This window comes from Salminus brasiliensis, chromosome 10, assembly GCF_030463535.1.
Source record: "Salminus brasiliensis chromosome 10, fSalBra1.hap2, whole genome shotgun sequence".
Taxonomy (NCBI): Eukaryota; Metazoa; Chordata; class Actinopteri; order Characiformes; family Bryconidae; genus Salminus; species Salminus brasiliensis.
This window is the reverse complement of record NC_132887.1, coordinates 37,298,887-37,318,150: the sequence shown is the minus strand read 5'-3', so window position 1 is coordinate 37,318,150 and position 19,264 is coordinate 37,298,887.

Here is a 19,264-nt window from a genome sequence, read left to right as displayed (position 1 = left end):
AAAACACCACCAACCTTGAGGTGGAAGAGCTACAACAGCAAAATACCAGAAAGCTGAGGCTGCAGCGGCTCAGCACAGGCTTACCAAGACTGGACAGCTGTAGACTGGAGAAATGTAGCTTGACGTTGTACTTTATTGCTTGTATTTGTCACTGTGTACGATGTACAGCGAAATGTGTCCTCCACATTTGTGGTAGTGAGCACACACTCCCAATGGGCAGCCAACAACCAGGGCCCAGTGAGCAGTGAAGGTTTGGGGGGTTTGTTCAAGAGCCCAACTGTGGCAGCTTGCCGGGCCCGGGTATCAAACCCACAACCCTGTCATCAATAGCCCAGAGTTGCACCATGTAACAATGTAGAGGTCAACTCAAACTGGTTTCAAGGAAATGTCAGTGTTCTTCGGTGGCATTCCCAGTTCCCAAATCTGAATCTAGGAGAAAATACTGTATCATATAGGCCTCTAATATTTTCATGCCAAAAAAAAAAAGAAAAGGAAGGAAATGTTGACTCCAGATCAATAAACACAATGGTCTGGATCAGCATCTGCTTTGAATCCAGAGAGATATTTGTTTGTCTGGACAGCCTCTGGTATCGACCCCAGGTCAATAGTGCTTTGAGTCTGGATTAGTCCTCCGTTTGAATCCAAATTTCGAATGGCTTGGATTGGCATAGCCTGTGCTTTAACTCCAGATTGTGAAGGATTTGAGCTTTGATTAGCATCTGCTTTGACCCCAAATGGATATTGGTTCGACTCCAGATCAATAATGGTTTGCAGATGCGTCTTTAGGTTGACTATACATGATTAATGGTTTGACTCTCGTTACATTCTGCTGTTGGTTTTTTGAACGATAAATAGAAATAATTGCAATAAACAATATTACTATCATTTATTACGCATTTTATGAGCCCTATTTTAGCTTTCTTTTGGTGAGTCGGCAACCGCCCAGCTTGATTTAGGGCGTGTCAGTGTGTGTTTGCTTTCATAACGACGGGAAAAGTTCGCCTAGTGCGGTTCTGAAGCCGAACATTTGCGATGCTGTGTCCGAAACTGCACTATCCACTACATGCAAAAATCCAGATCACTATATGGAGCACTCTTATAGGCATCATCTTCAAACCAAACAACGCAATGCATCATGGGTATTCCACGTCTTAGTCTACTTCGTTCAAACACTATATATATTACAGTGCACTGAACATTCGGCACTATGTTTTCGGACACTGCTATAAAATGGCAGAAACCCAATGTAGTGCCCTACATAGTGGATAGGGCACAGTTTCGGACACAGCTTGCGTTATTGCTTCGGAAAACAAGCTACTAACGTCTGCGTATGGCTTAAGTGAACAGTCAAACGGCGCACAATTATGACCAAACCTTGGCAGTTAATCCCTGGTTAATCTGGCTTGATAATAGTTTAGATTTGCGGAGCCTCTGCCTTCCCTTGTGGAGCGAAAGTGGGGCAAGTCTAGAAGAACTGTGCTGCGAACTGTGCTTCTTAGCCCATAGCAACCTCTCCCAGCTCCAGTGCTGAGTCATTGCTTAGAAGTTGGTGAGCCTATGTGTGTGCGAGTGTGTATCAGCATGACAGATGGCTTCGTTAGCAAGTGAGCATCACATCACAGGACTGTGGATCAGACAAGGTACTGAGGAAATGGAGTGATGGAGAGATGAGAGAGGGAGCGAGCAGTAAAAGAGGGCCTCGCAGTCATGCAGTCGCTCCTGCGGGGTGGATTCAATAGCACAAATGGTATAATATGCCCTAGACTCGTGTGTTCAAAGTAAGGTAATATCTCAATACTGCTTTTTGTGAACTGGGAAATTAAATCCTTACCCATAACAGTGGTTATTATGTAGATGGCCATGAGCCAGGTCCCAACTGGGACTGCTAGAGTGGTCTCGGACTGAGAAAACATTTAGGAGCAAACATTTATCAGCCATGGAGAGTTAAGGCTGTACCCTATCTGCTATACTGTAGTTCCGGGTCTAATCGTCCTGTTCTGACAGGATGAGTGGAGTCAGGTGTGTGCTAGCAGCCCTCCAGAACTTCAGTCCCACCTCCCTGCACTAACCCTGCACTGCAGAGCTGAGAATTGTCCACCATCCAATATCTGGTCAGCGGAAGTCCTGAAACTGAGCAATGAGGCATGAAGTCGAGGATGGCTCCAAAAACGGAGGGTTCTTCAAATGTTCTCTAGTAAAAGCAGTGCTTATATTTAGAAGCATATTAACTCAGAGAACCACATGAATGATTTGATGCTTCCTTGCCTGGATAAGTAGGTCTTCCCTATGACGGAAAACCTTGTGTAGAAAGCTCTAGGTATCACCAAAAGGTCAAAGAACCCGTTATCGGTGCTATATACAGTAGAACAGACCTAATATATAGGTCAGGACGAGAATGTTCAATGTAGTCTTCTGGTGTTTAAAAATATAATAAACCTACAGTGGATTTACATTTATAGCACATTTAAATAATGGTGTCCCTCAGGGGTTTGTTTTAGGTCATCTACATGTTTTCCCCTGGCGTTCTCATTAACACGTATCACAGCCGTTCTTTATCAGTGCCTTGTTTTGTCAGCTCACAGCTAGTTTGTCAGCTAAGATAAATTGGCAGTGGGACAGAGCACTCAAGGTAAATTTTGCTATTAAAAATGCTGCTAACCCCGCTAGCCACAGACGTCAACAGATGGGCGTGATGACGGTCGACCAAAAATTCAATGTGAGGACAACATCTACTGCCAGCATTTGGCAATTTCACGTTGACTACTTGACGTTGACAGCTGATGTTGACATTTTGCTGTACTAATCTTTCGGCCTTGGGACTACAGGACTTTTCAAGTCGTGGCAGGTGATAAAATGACTGGGCGTCTCACTTGTCCCCATTGAGTTCTGCTGATTTTTGGAAAAATGTCCATTGCGCACTAAACAACTAGAGATCCTCCACTACAAGACTTCAACCTGCTGCTGGGCTGAACCGAACACGGCCGCGCTCATGCATTGCCTAGGAGATGCAGATTAGCACTACCATTAGCGCCGCTGACCCAAAACAAAAGAACTTTGACCATGGGGGACTAAACTATGTTTGTCCATGCCTTTTTTGCTTTATTTGATGGCAGTCCAGATGTTCTAGAGGTTTTTAGGTCTGAACACCTTCAGAGCTCCCAATAACGGTGGCTAACAGCTTCACAGTAAGTCCAATTTTGGCTGGCTATTGACTTTGCATGTTTATTAGCTAACATACATAGCGGTGGGACAGAGCACTCAAAGTAATCTTGCTATTAAAAATGATATTAATATTCCCATTAAAACCCATAGATAACTAGATGCAAGTGACTGAGGGCTTGGGGATACCACTAAATGTATATTTGTAGAAACACAAAGATCAGATCAGATCGGTATTGGCCCAACATTCGGACCGGATCGAGGGCAAAAAGCTTGTCCGGGACATCCCTAATACACAGTGTATTTATCTTTCAGTGATTTAGAGCAGAAATCAAGCAGCTATTTTGATCCTGAAGGATAAAGGAAGGTTGGAAACGTCCCTGTAAAATGAATGATGACTTGTGTTCGTGGTAAATTTGTAAAAACCTCACAAACGTTGTTTTGAAGTGGACGTCAGGGGAAAAGAGAACAACAGAAAAAAAATGGACATGAGGACCATGCAGAAAAACCCTCAGCTCACAGTAACTTGGGGTTAATGGCCTAGTGCAGGATAAACGATCACGCGACTGCTTGTCCGGCGTCCTTGAGATACTTACGTTCCGTCCGTCTTTTTTTTATCCCATCTCTACGTTTACTGACCTCCGGCTCCTTTGGGGGACGTAGGGCTAATAATGGCTATTTATTAGGCTAAGGAGTAAATGCGTTTTGCAGGCCTGCTCTCAGAATGGAAGCGGACGGTCAACATTATTAGTCTCTGGGCATTTCTGCCGGCTCAGTCTGTGGCTAAGAAAAGAAGACGAGAAAGAAAAAAAACCAAACAACCAACGAACCAAACAAACACACCAACAACAAAATAAAAAACCATTACAGCTGCATTTTTCAAGTGTAACACTCAACAGTTTGCAGGAGTGTGTGTGATTGTGTTTATGCGACAAGCACCTTTGCAAGTTGGGAAAGGTCTAGGAAAAGCATTACATCTGCATTTTTCCAATGTGGTTTCAAATTGCCCCTTTTTGCTGGCGTCTGGCTTCGCGATGAGCGCATGTTCTGTTGTTGCGTCCACAGAGACGGAGAGAATGAGAGACTCAGAGAGCTTAAACAGCGATTTCAAAGGTGTGAAAAGTGTTCACATTCATTCCTCAGGTAGAAGTGAGTGGAGATACAAGGGTTTAAAAAGACTTCTATAGAAGCTGAAGTATCAACTGAAGCTTTTTACTCCAGTAAAAGTGTAAAATTACTGGTTTCAGAACGACTTCAAGTAGAAAAGTAAAAGTAATGGAAGGAAAACAAAGACCGAAAGCTTAGGCCTCACCACAGGGGTCTATAGTGCACTAACCCCCCCCCCCCCCCCCCAATGTTCTATTAAAATGTTGGGCTGCACTAGGCTCCTGTTTCAGCTGCAGATCTGCCTATTGAAAATGAAGCATTTCAGTAATATCAGCTCTATTAAAGGAGCGTCTCTGTGCTCTACTGAGCATTAACATGAGCTTCATGGAGGAAAATATGAGGAGTCGTTGTCTAGAAGTTTTGTAAAGCTGCAGAAAGTCAAACTTCAGAGGCGTGTGATCAATAAGCTTTATTGGAATGTAAATGTGGGGCTCAGTCGGGACGTTTCACTGCAGCTCTCTTGAGTCTCTGCCACGGACACAGTCTTCATACTAGACTACAGACGTCTGCCGTGTCACACAGTTGGGATGGTACGATTTATCTGGATCGGGTTTTTTTCTTTTCTTTTTCTTTTGAACGATGACAAGCCAGAATATAAACAAGCCGAAATGAAATGAGAGTAACGAGGCTCTTTTTAAAATGTAAGAAGTAGAAAGTTCAGATAAGGTATAATTCAGTATTTTAAGTAATTTTAAGTAAAGGTACAACGTCAACGTCAGCTGTCAACATCAAAATGTCGTCAAGTAGTCAACGTGAAATTGCCAAATGCTGGTGACAGACATTGTCCTGACATTGAATTTTTGGTCGATCGACACCGACATCATGCCCTACATCAACCAGAGAACCACAGTCTGTTGGAATACTTCGTTACTTGACACCTCTGCCGATAATTATGGATTTTTTTTTAATAACAGTTAGATACAATAGGTAAACGCTGCTAACCCCGCTAGCCACAGACGTCAACAGATGGACATGATGTTGGTCGACCAAAGATTGTCAAAAAAATGTCAGGACAACGTCTACTGCCAGCATTTGGCAATTTCACGTTGACTACTTGACGGCATTTTGACGTTGACAGCTGATGTTGACGTTTTGCTGGTGTAATCCTTTGGTCTTGGGACTACAGGACTTTTCAAGTCATGGCAGGTGATAAAATGACTGGGCGTCTCACTTGTCCCCATTGTCCCTGTTCTGCTGATTTTTGCAAAAATGTCCATTGCGCACTAAATGACTAGGGATCATCCACTACACGACTTCAACCTGCTGCTGGGCCGAACCGAACACGCCCAGACTCACGCATTGCCTAGGAGATGCAGATTAGCACTACAAAAGACATTTGATTAAGGGGGACTAAACTATGTTCATTTGATGACAGTCCAGATGTTCTAGAGGTTTATAGGTCTGAACACCTTTACAGCTCCCAATAACGGCGGCTAACAGCTTCACAGTTAGCCATGCTGCACCCAAAAGCACTTGGCCAAGTTTGCTTAGCCTTAACAAAGACCTGGATGTGGTTTAAGTGGGTTGAATGAAGCGTGTAGGCTGTATTTACCGTAACATACAATTTTGGCTGGCTATTGACTTTGTGACTGTGTTTATTAGCTCCACTAGCCTCGTAGCTCCAGTTCTGAACTAAAAAAGCAACACCAAACATGCCTTGGCGTATCAACTGAGTGAAAAATAAAATGGGGTCAGTAAAACATCAACAAAAAAAAAAAAAAGCATCAGGATGTTGCATCAGGTCTAATCGTAGCCCTTAGCACAGCTCCCCAATTTGGCGTAGATTACATTCACGGCGTGGGGCTCTCAAAGTGATCTAAACTCCTATGAACGTGACAATTTAGCTTAGCAACCTTGAGGGACAGCTCAGCAGTGACCCGAGGACTTTCAAATTGACTCGCAACCTGTTGTTGTTTTTAATGAATGTGAGAAGTGTGGATTAGCTTGGCTGGAGAGCAGGTCACCTGAGGTGGTGGTGTTGGTGTGAAAATCAAGCAGGAAAGGCAGGTAAACAGGAAACTCACCCACACACACTCAGAGCCGATTAGCGGTTGAGACTGAGGGGCGGATTCCAGTCAGGGATCAGGTCTCGTTTGAGGCCTGTGGGGTTTTTTACATTATCACCTGTATCATCATTCCTGAATATTAACCTGAAAACCACTTACCGAGAACATTCACGGAAGTTCGCAAAGCCGCATTTATTCCTGCCAAAATAAACAATGGAGACCAGTATGAATTCCAAATGATGCAAAGGCAAATTCAGGAGAAGGAAACGTTCCATGGAAGTCAGTGTAAATAGATGTCATTTATTGGAGCATTCCTATTGGTCCGTTCATCTTAAAATTTTGCTATAACTTTTACGAAACAGAAGAACAGAAGGGACTATGAGCTACAGGGTCACTATGGCAACCATAGACAGCGTTGCTAACCAACGACTGTAGGAAAAACCTGGACGGTGCCACATCTCTCAAAAGTGAAGCAAGCACAAGTCTAGCGCCTCTTATATCTTTCAATGACAAACCACCGCCCATTTTCAATTTCCAATTTTAACCCTTATTCTGATATAGCGTTAGAAGGCGGGGTTACGCTTAGGAATGAAGTGATTGACAGCCTTGGCTGGAGAAGACCCGCCATCTGCAGGAGCTGCATGGCGCCCTTTCTGTTCATTACATGGAGAAGCGAAGTTGTAGTGGAACTTACTTCAGCTTCATTGGGTCTGAGCTCAATGAAGGTGGTCTGAGACACACTTGGTTTGGGAGAAGGGGGCGGGTCTACCAAATGAGCAAATGAGTCTGGCTCCGCCTCTGTGCTCTACAGCGCAGACTCGGATGGCAATTTTGGCAGAATGGCAGACAGTTTTTAAGCTTAGTTTCTATAGAGACGGAAAATGAACGGGAACTATGGCGTCCATGTTTCCATGTATCCTCATTGACACTATATACATTATATGTCCAAATGTTTGTGGACACCCTTTCTAATGAACGCATTCAGCTAGGTTAAGTTGCAACTATTGCTGACACAGATGTGCGAATGCACACACACACACACACACAGCTTGTCTAGTTCCTGTAGGGAAGTATTGCCAATACAAAAGGACTCTCTGGAGTTAATTAACGTGAACCTATTGGCACCATGCTGCCTAATGCCTGAGGTGGGCTAGAGGGGCATTGATCTGTGGAGCAGTGGAAGAACTGTGCTCTCTGGAATGATGAATGGTGCTCCATCCAATACTTTTGAGATAAGTTGGGGATGATGAGGTGGGGTGGTGATCATCCAACATCTTGACTTCACTGACGCTTTTGTCACTGAATGCAATCAAATCCTCTCAGAAACAATAAATAGGCAGGTGTCCCAATACTTTTGTCTTTTAATAATATTGAATTACCCCTTGCTTTTGTTATTGCCGGCACTAACTGCAGCTTCTAAGGGTTAAACGAACTGGAAATTTTCAGGAGAAACAAAGTAAGGAAGGAACTCCCTTCAGCTCAGCCTCGGCACAGAGGCAGCAGCACTATTGGTAATCAGCACGCATCAGCAGGCAGACATACACACACTTGGCGGATTCAGCCTGTCACTCAGCTGCAGCCTTTTCTCCTGATCATCTCTCAGGCTGAGTTTCAGCAAACCCGTCCAGCACTGATTTGTAGCTCCAGCTCTGAGGTGAAGGTTTAGTGCGTGTGGAGGAGCAGAAATTAGGAGTGTGTGGGGCCTACAGGTCACTGCTAATCTTTAGGCATGAGGGATGAGCTTGGAAGCCCCACCAAACTAACCCTCCACTACACTGAACTGGTTTGTCGACTGAGTCTGAGTAAAGCAGGCTAGATGAATCCATAGATGACTAATAATAGATTCAGTTTTCAGGCATGTAGGCCAAGCGTTACTCAGATAAGGATCACTCTGCTGGAATTAGCCTTAATGTCTCACAGTCTGAAAATGAAAGGTTCCCACATGGTTCTTGGCTTGAAGACTCTTCAATGGGTATATAACTTTTACCCTGGATGAGGCTCTTTATTATAAACCCTATCTGATCCCAATGTCACACAGTCTGAAAAATTAAAGGTTCCCGCATGGTTCTTGGCTCAAACATGCAGTTCTAGAAACACTTTAATAGGTCTAGAACCTTTACTTTTTGATGAGGTTCTGTAATCTCAATCCTATCAAACCTAACATCTTCCCTTAAAAATATAGGTTCATAAACTGGTCTTGGTTAGAACAAAGAGTTCTAGGAAACATATTCATCAGGTATAGAACTTTTACCCTGAGGTTCTGTCATATTAAACTATAGCAAAGCTAATATCTTACATAATTAAAAAAATAAAGGTTCCTACATGGTTCTTGGCTTGAACAGACAGTTCTAGGAAAACTCTTTAATGGATCTAGAACCTTTACCCTGGCTGAGGTTCTTTAATATTAAACTCTATTAAAGCTTCTTGGCTTTAACATGCAGTTCTAGAAACACTTTAATGGGTCTAGAACCTTTACTTTTTGATGAGGTTCTGTAATCTCAATCCTATCAGACCTAACATCTTCCCTTAAAAATATAGGTTCATAAACTGGTCTTGGTTAAAACAAAGAGTTCTAGGAAACATGTGTATCAGGTATAGAACATTTACCCTATGCTGAGGTTCTGTCATTAAACTATAGCAAAGCTAATATCTTACCGAATTTAAAATTAAGGTTCCTGCATGGTTCATGGCTTGAACAGACAGTTCTAGGAAAACTCTTTAATGGGTCTAGAACCTAGATCTGGTCTAAAAACCAGCCAATAAGTTTAGCAAGGTTTATTTTTCCGTGATTCCTCCGTAAATAGCAACTCAGAATGTTTCATGAGGTAAAATAACAGGGTGGTAAATAGGCTTGTAAAATAAATACTCAATAAATGCATTATTTGGCCCCTCAGTTAAAGTGTGTCGTGTGTCCTTAGCTCTATTTAACCTTCTGCAAAGCACTGAAACGCATAATAGGCCTTTAGTGACGTTTAGCCTAACTGTGGAGGAACATCACTAATGGCCCAACATACGGTGGTTTGTTAGCAACAATTAACCTTAGATGAAGTGTAAGTCAGTTAGCAGCCTTTAGGGAAAGGGCCTTATGGTCTGAGCCAGGGCTTCCCTGAGGCTGAATACACAGAATTATTGGAGAGCAAGTCAAAGAAGCTCTCAGGCAACTAATCACCAGCTTGCAAGAAATGTAAGGAGTGTGTGCAGATCTTAGCTTAGCAAGAATATGCTGAAATCGGAAGCACAAACATTGATCCTTACAGCAGGGCCTCCAAAGCTAGGTCTTTATTTAGGGTGACCATATTTTGGTTTTTGAAAAAGAGGACACTGGGACATCATGAGCATCCATCGTGGTTGGGTATGCCATGTCCCGGGGGACATATGGCTAAATCATCTCTTATTTTTACGCCAATGGAAAGATTTGTGGGAACCAAATCTGGCCAAGCACCAGTAGCTGTTGTAGATGCTGGTACATATAGACCAATAGTGGTGGTAAAAAAAAAAGGGGGGGGGGGCAAAGCTTTGTTACCAACAGTTGATATAGATGCTGGTACATGTAGACCAATGGGATGGTAAGAAGGCAGGACGTAAGCAGTTTGACAAATGGTTGCTGTAGGAGCAGGTATATGTAGATCAATATTGGTGGTAAGAAGGCGAGACAAAAGTAGTTTGACCAATGGTTGATGTAGATGCTGGTACATGTAGACCAATAGTGACGGTAAGAAGGCGGGGCGTAAGCAGTTTGACCAATGGTTGATGTAGATGCTGGTACATGTAGACCAATATTGGTGGTAAGAAGGCGGGACAAAAGCAGTTTGACCAATAGTTGATGCAGAAGCAGGTATATGTAGACCAATAAGAAAGAGGGATATGAACAGTTGGTTTAAACAGGCTTCAACAGATGTGTTTAAAGACGAGGCTTAAGCAGAATGTGTGGCGTAGAAGCAAACATTAGAGATCCCGGACAGTTTACACAATTTAGGAATCCCGACACATTTTGTCCTTCCCAAAAAGAGGAAAAATGTCCAGGAAAAGAGGATGTATGCTCACCCTACCTCACTATCAGAGCTAGGTCTCCAAATTCAGCCTTCAATATCAGGACCACCTCTACAATACTGCTAGCTGAAGTCGCTGAATGCATTTATTTGAAGGGGTGTCCACAAACATTTGGACACAGTGCAAAACGTCATTTCCATTTATTTGCGTATTAAATATGTGATATTTAAGTCAGAAAATAAATCGAAATTGTCAGAAATATTTCAGTTTGTAATGGATTTGTTCATTTTACTCATGCAGAGCTGTCCAAAGGGGCACCAGAAAGGGTTCTGGCAGGTCTCTCTCTCTCTCTCTCTCTAATGGATATAAAATAGGAGGCCTGGAGGAAGCTTCTTTTATTGCATCCTTTGAGAACTTCAGTCATTTACCTCTTCTTTAGGACTGATGTATACAGGCAGAGTTACGTAGCCAGACATCTTTACTCAAAGAAGTCATACTAGCTAGAACATCAGGACGGTAAGAAGGAAATCCCACTAGAGGGACTGAACATAAATCCTAGAACAAGAGCTAAAAGAGTATACAAGCAGAAGGAGGGGAGAAGAACCCATTAAAGACTTTGGATGTTAAAATAGTTCATCTGCTCAATTGAGTCCGATCCATGTCCAATTTCCCCTGACTGCTCGGATTCCTCTCGCTATACGATGATACTAATTGGGGATGGAGAAGGCCAGCAGATGCTTCTTCCAAGTCACATGAAGTTTGACTGGTTTTCTCATTTGAAACAGCGCTCAATGAGGGCTACAATGATCTGCAAACAATCTGGATGGTCTGTGGCTACTACTGAGTTGGATATAAGACCCATCATCAGGTCTGTCAATCATTGGCGACACTATACAGATCTACAAACAATCTGAAAGGTCCACGACTGGAGACTTGAGATGGTCTGTCATACCCATCCACATGTTTTTCAATCGATGGTGACACTACAAAGATCTGCAACCAAACTGGATGGTCCATGACTATTATTGAGATGGCTATTAGACCTATCCACATTTTCGTCAATCATTGGTAACACTTCAAAGATCTGCAACCAATCTGGATGGTCCATGACTATTATTGAGATGCATATCAGAACTATCCACAAGATATTTAATCGATGGTGACCCTACAAAGATCATAAACAACTTGATTTTTCCATGGGTATCACTGAGATGGACATAAGACTGGTCTACATGTTTTTAAATCCTTGGTGACACTTCAAAGATCTGCAAGCTATCTGGATGGTTCATAACTATATCAAATCTGCAACTAATCTGGATGGTCCATGATTATTGTCGAGACGGATATTAGAACTATTCACATGATTTTCAATCAATGATGACCGTACAAAGATCTGCCAACAATGTAAATGGTCCTTGATTATTATTGCGGTGGAAATTAGACCCATCCACATGTTTTTCAATCACTGGTGACACTACAAAGATGTGCAAACTACCTGGATGGCCCATGACTATAATTCAAATGATCTGTAAGCAATGCGGATGGTCAGTGACTACTACTAAAAAGAATATTAGACCTATCTATAGTTTGTTTTAAATAACTGCTACATAGCTCTATAACCAATCTGGCTGGTACATTATTATTATTGAGATTGATATCAGACCTATCCACATGATTTTCAATCATTGGTGACCCTACAACGATCTGCCAACAATCTTGACATGTCTTTTGATTTCTGGTTACCCAAAATAGAAACTAAATGTCTGATTGGTGTAGGGTCTGGCAAACAAGATTTACGGTATAATCGGTCCAGGGGTCTGACTTGCTAGCTGCTCCTCATAATAGAAGTTCTGCTTAATTGAATGTAGACTAAAAACCTTTGAGTATAGTTTTAGAATTGGTTCTCTGAGGAGATCTAGATTCCAGGAGTCTCCACAGCAAGCAGTTCCAAGGTCTCTAAACAGTATCTTGCCAGTGATGAGCTCAACAGACTCAAATAACATCCCTTGTTAAGGACGATTTGGCCAACGCCAATGCAGGAGTGAATCAGTAAGTTATTGTTTACTGAGCTGTAGTAAAGCTTCCCTCCCTCCATCTGGTCCAGTCGTGCACCACAAGCTTCCATTAGCGTCTAGGGGCTCGTTGAATGGTTTATTCGACTTAACTGTACCATGTGTTTGGTGAATGAGCAGTGCTGATGCTATAAATTGATCTAGAGCACCTGCAGGCCTCGGCGGGTTGGTAGCTTAGTACTTCGGTTGGACTGGGGGGGCGGGGGTTGGGGTCGCCATTGAACAGACCACATACTGAAGAGCTGCAGTTTTTGATTTCCCTGGCCATCGAGAACTTGCGTTTTGCCCTTCAGCGAGGCATGTAATTCCCATCGTTTCCCATTACAGCAAGGCCGACAACTGCACTGGTACAATTTCCCACCAATGTCAATTTTTCACCAATTATTGATCATGTAAACATCAATAAGATCCAATGCTTTGCTCCAGGGAAGCAAACCTTAATTTGTTTCTCCTCCATTAAAGCCCAAGAAACCAAACATGTGGCAGGCGATGCGTTCAGATACTTCGTCTTCGTCTTGTTCAGATCCATCACCAGTGTTCTGCCATGTTTTCAAGCAATATACCCCCATCAGAGGTAACATCAGATCTACTGTTGGCTGAACTGAATACAGTGTCACCTGTGAAGGGGAGAGGGTTCAATATTTGAATCCATATTAGGCCAAATTGTGATGGCTAGGCTAGGCTGGGTCAGAACATCTCCAAAGGCAGGTCCTGTGTGATGTTCCCGGTATGCAGTGGTCAGTACTTACCAAACGTGCTCCAAGGAAGGACAACCAGTGAACTGGTAACAGGGTGACAGGATGCCCAAGGCTACCGTCTTGATGTCAGATCCCACAGGGCACCCCCAGAGGTCTTGTGATGTCATGGACAAAAGTATTGGGACACCTGCTCATTCATGGGGTAAGGGTATTAAGGATAAAAAGCTCATCCTGCTTTTGTTGGAGTAACTGTCTCTATTGTCCACTAGAATCTGGAGCATTGCTGTGAGGATTTGATGATCACCACTCACCACCTCACCCCCTAACTTAGTATCCTAAAAGTATTGGATGGAGCACCATCCATCATACCAGAAAACACAGTTCCACTGCTGGGTGCTTTATACCCCTATAGCCCATGTCTGGCATCAGACAAGGTGCCAAAAAGTTCGATTTTATCTGCTCTAGGGAGTCCTACTCTATCGGCAGTACTGCGTTTCGACGGGATCTAGACAAGCTGTGTATGTGTGTCTATTTGCACCCACATTTAAAAGAGCTGAATGCAGTCATTAGAAGGTGTGTCCACAAACATTTGGCCACAGTGTACACAAAGTCAGACAGGTGGTTTTAATGCTATACATGGTAAAATGCCAACACTGGAGATCATCTTAACAGTGGTGGATTAATCCGACTGTAGTTGGCCATCCTGGCCAGATAGGCTCTAGTACATCTCCCGGCCTTCAGGCCTGAAGAACACCAACACCTCCATATCCCCCTATACATACACCCCCATATATCTCATAGCTCATTTATGATATTCCCTATTGTTTTTAAAGGACCTGTTAATGGTGTGGACGGCACACATGCTGTATGTGTATTGGAGCATGATGGACGAGCAGATGAGCTTTCCAGGCTTGTCCTCTGTGCCTAATGGGCCTGAACATGTAGGTTGACTGCCATGCATGTGGTCCACACGGGGTGCGCTACAGTGCATCAGGCTCTGCACTCTGGCCCAACTCTCTATTCTAGCTTCTAGCTGTGTGTGTGTGAGTATTTGCAAATTCGTCTGGGTGAATGAATGCGTTGATTAGAAGGGGTGTCCACAAACTTTTGGCAAACAGAGTATGGAATAAGAAAGCTCTATACATTATTTCAGGATGTTTTTTTTTTGTCCCTCACATGCCACACACCCTCTGAAGCCCCCCTCCTTACTGCATATACAGACAACCACCTGCTGGTGGACGTTTTTCAGCAGTAAACACCATTAGCACCATCGGAGTTGAGAGGATCGGAAAAGTGCCCAGCGCTCCAAAACAGACAGGATTCTTATTAAAAAACAGCAGGATCTTTCAGCAGGCCTCGTCTCAGTAAGCCCCTTATCAGTAGCAGTGAATGTGTGCGTGTGTGTGTGTGTGTGTGTGTGTGTGTGTGTGTGTGTGTAAGTGTGTGTGTGTGTGTGCATGTGTTGTGAGGAAAATGGGGTGGCAACGAGCAGGAAAGGAAAAATGGTCCAATTTTCAAAAGCTAGAGAGGTACTATGAAAAGAGTGAGGGGGCACGGGGGGTCACACTCTCGTTCTGACTCGTTTCTCTCTGCCTCTCTGTCTCTCTTTCTCTCCCCAACACACCCACACAGATTTAGCCAAGTACATGAACACAAGCCATCACAGGTAATGGCACCACTTGATCTTGTGTCGCCCCCCTCTCCCCATAGAATAGAGATATGTGTGTGTGTGTGTGTGTGTGTGTGTGTGTGTGTGTGTGTGTGTGTGTGTTCACGTGTGTCTCCATTATCTTCTTCACAGCCTTCCTCCGAGTAATTTTCCTCTCTGTCCCAGCCTCCAGCCTGAGCGCAAGCCGCCTTACACAGTGACTGAGAAAAAAAAACATCCTAAGAAAACAAAAGTGAGCTCAACATAGCATCATAGCATCGCTGTCCAGTTTATCAGAAACACCTTCCATTATTCCTTTGGATGGAACTGATGGTGGCAAGATGAAGCACTGATAAAGAATGGCTTCGTCTTACCATGGCTATATCTAAAAACTACAGAGGACCAAGCATAAAGCCCTGGGGAACACCATGATTTAGACATTAAGGAAAACCTAGAGTATCATTTATATCTTACTACATAAAAAAAAAACCAAACAGCCTTCCTTATTAACCACTACCTCAGACTTCCACTATCCACTTCCCTACCTCATTCATCAGCGGTCAGTTTCAGACCCCAGGTCTAGTAAACAGCTATCGTTTGGTGGGTCTGAGGTGGGGTGGTGATCATCCAACATCCTGACCTCACTAATGATGTTGTCACAGATTGCAATCAGAGCTTCACAGCAGTGCTCCTCCGAAATCTAGTAGAAAATCTTCTTGCCTGAACAGTAGAGACAGTTACTCCAATACTTACAGTCAAAACATTCATAAAATGTTTAGAATGTTCATGTAACATTCAGAACATTGATATAACATTCAGACATTAATAAAACGTTCAGAATGTTGAGAGAATCAGAATTTCCATGTAACATTTAGGACATTGATATTCTGAATGTTACATGGAAATTTATTATGTAACATTCATGTAAAGTTTTATATATATGTTCATAAAACATTTAGAACGTTGATTATAACATTTATGTAATATTCAGAATGTTTATTTAATATTTATATTAAATTATAAGTTGATATAACGCTCATGTAACATTCAGAATGTTGTTAAACGTTTATGTTATGTTCAGAACATTGATGTAATGTTCAGAATTATCATGTAACATTTAGAAAGTTGATGTAACGCTCAGAATGTCCATGTAACATTCAGAATGTTGATATAGCGTTTATCTAAAGTTCAGAATGTTCATGTAACGTTCAAAATGTTGATATAGCGTTCATCTAACGTTCAGAATGTTCATGTAACGTTCAGAATGTTCATGTAACGTTCAAAATGTTAATATAACGTTCATGTTATGTTCCGAACGTTTATATAATGTTCATGTAACGTTCAGAATGTTCATGTAACGTTCAAAACGTTGATATAACATTTATGTAATGTTCAGAATGTTCATGTAATGCTCAGAATGTTCATGTAACGTTCAAAACGTTGATATAACGTTCATGTAATGTTCAGAATGTTCATGTAATGCTCAGAATGTTCATGTAACGTTCAAAACGTTGATATAACGTTCATGTAATGTTCAGAATGTTCATGTAATGCTCAGAATGTTCATGTAACGTTCAAAACGTTGATATAACGTTCATGTAATGTTCAGAATGTTCATGTAATGCTCAGAATGTTCATGCAACGTTCAGACTGTTGATATAGCATTCAGAACATTGATATAACATTTAGAATGTTCATGTAACGCTCAAAACGTTCATGTAATGCTCAAAATGTTCATGCAACGTTCAGACTGTTGATATAGCATTCAGAACATTGATATAACGTTGATATGACCTCTACCCTATGATATATGTGGACGCACCGGGAAACTGAGCAACTGAATTACATTGCCTTGAAGAGTGGTGAAATATCCACCCGGAATTCTGCTGGAAGCTCCTCACTGGCTAGCAAAAGCATTTGGTCAAGCTGCACCTTGCTAAGGGACGTGCTGTACGTGTAAATTTGACCCTGTGTTTAAGAACCCCTGCCCCCCAACCCAAGCCCAGGACTGCCATGACATACATGCACATAATCATTTTGATTCTGAACCACATCCCCTCTCTCTCTCTCTCTCTCTCTCTCTCTCTCTCTCTCTGAGGGAAGCACATCATGCGAGAGCAATCATGGAACCCCCCCCCCTACCTACCCCACCCCCGGGGACATGCTGGGTAAAAGCACTGAACATGGATTAAGATGCGTTTCACTCGTGGCTCAAAGTGTGCCAGACTACCGCAGTAATTGCGCAGGGGCTCCGAGACACAGTTCGGCCTGACACAAACGAGAATAATATTAGCTTTGATGAACGGGAGAACTGCACGCACACACACACATACGCATACACACACACATACACACACACACACACAAACACATACATTGATCACTAAGGTCCAGCAAAAGGCTGAGTGCACAATTTCTGCAGCACAAGCGAGCTCATGCTCATGCTCTGCTGATAAGGCTGGATCTTCAGAGACAAGCAGATTTGCACGTTAAGGGTGGGCGTAATGATATGAAAGGGCTGCACGATGCGTAGTGTGTTCATCGCAATATTGGCTTTTTCGATATTAAAGTGTCTTTATACAGTCTTGTCTTGCAGATATATGCAGATATATATATATATATATATATATATATATATATATATATATATATATATATATAATATGTATAATTAAATATAAATTAAGATATGTATATTACAGAAATGTTCATTTCTGAGCTGCTATGAGGCTCGTAGCATCAGCTAGTGTTATATATTTCAGTAGCATGCTAACATTAGCTAGCCGGAACGTTATTTCAAGCCCAGCTAGCAGCACCTGAGGAAGCTAATTCACACAGATGGCTTTCTTTAGGCAGAATAGCTGACAGAACTCAATCAAGATACATTTTGAAACTTAAATATTATGGAAATGTTCAATTCTGAGCTGCTAAGGGGCTTATAGTATTACCTAGTGTTATATATTTCTGTAGCATGCTAACATTAGCTAGCCGGAACGTTATTTCAAGCCAAGTTAGCAGCACCTGAGGAAGCTAATTCACACAGATGGCTTTCTTTAGGCAGAATAGCTGACAGAACTCAATCAAGATACATTTTTAAAACTTAAATATTACAGAAATGTTCATTTCTGAGCTGCTATGAGGCTCGTAGCATCAGCTAATGTTATATATTTCTGTAGCATGCTAACACTAGCTAGCCGGAACGTTGTTTTAAGCCCAGCTAGCTCAAAACTGAGTAGGTTTTTCATTACATAAAGATGCTTAGAACCTACTATTAAGTCACATTAAACTAAACTGGGCTGTTGATGTGAGGATCAAAGGATAGGCTAAAATTGTCTTGCTATAGCATGCTAGCTAAAATATTATTTCAAAAACATTCAACAGATAAACATTCAACCCTAGTGCTGGGTTTAGCCTGCTTTGTTTTTGTAATGCTAAGTAGGTTTCAGGATGATTTCTTTAGCCTCAACCTAGCCAAAAGGTAAACATTCAGGGTTACTTAACAGTACCTCAGGAAGCTAATTCACACAGATGGTTTTCGTCAGGCAGAATAGCTACCAGAACTCAATCAAGATACATTTTTAAAACTTAAATATTACGGAAATGTTCAATTCTGAGCTGCTATGAGCCTCATAGTATTACCTAGTGTTATATATTTCTGTAGCATGCTAACATTAGCTAGCTGGAACGTTATTTCAAAGCCAGCTAGCTTAAAAGTTGCATGTTTTGTGTAACCTGGCTGCTGGAATAGTGACAACCTAGCCAAAAGGTTCATTTAACAGTATCTGGGGAAGCTAATTTGAACAAATAGATATTATTAACTGTATATTTTTGAGCAGCTGATAGAAATGCTTGTGGAATTAGCTGTTGTTAGCTTGCTGTAACATGCTAATATTAGCTTGCTATGAGGTTATTATTGTTTGTTTACATTTACTGGAGGGTCAATGTATAGTCGAACATTAGGCCATTAGTAAGCAGATGTTAATATCATCCGTGTAATATACTTATTAGAGTTTGCTAATGTTACCTTAGCAAATGAGTTACTAGCCATCTGCTAGCTTTTGGCTAAGCGTGTTGGATTGTTCTGTAGCCAGAACCTGGTTATGAAATGACCCAACCTGTATTAAGTATGATAGACATGTAGACTCGCCAGTTGAGCACTGAAGTGTGTTCCTACATCAAATTGTGGTAAAGCTATCACAGGAAAGGCCAGCCTGTGTGTGTGTGTGTGTGTGTGTATGTATGTATGTCACGACTGTAACGCTTCTCGTGGTTGTTTTGACAGGAATGATTCGCGTACAGGCCTCCCGAGGTCATGAAGCTCATTCCTGTGCGTCAGCCCTGTCTCTTCTCATTAGCCGTCCTGTCATTGCATCAGGTCCTGTGGCTACATCGCTATATGAGATCACTTGGCCATTGAGCTTTACATTCCCAGAGGGACGCTGGTTCGATTCCTTGGCTTGGGTGCAGAGGGACTTGCTGGTATCTGTAGGATCGTCTTTAAGTGTTTGCTAGTTTGAGCCCTTG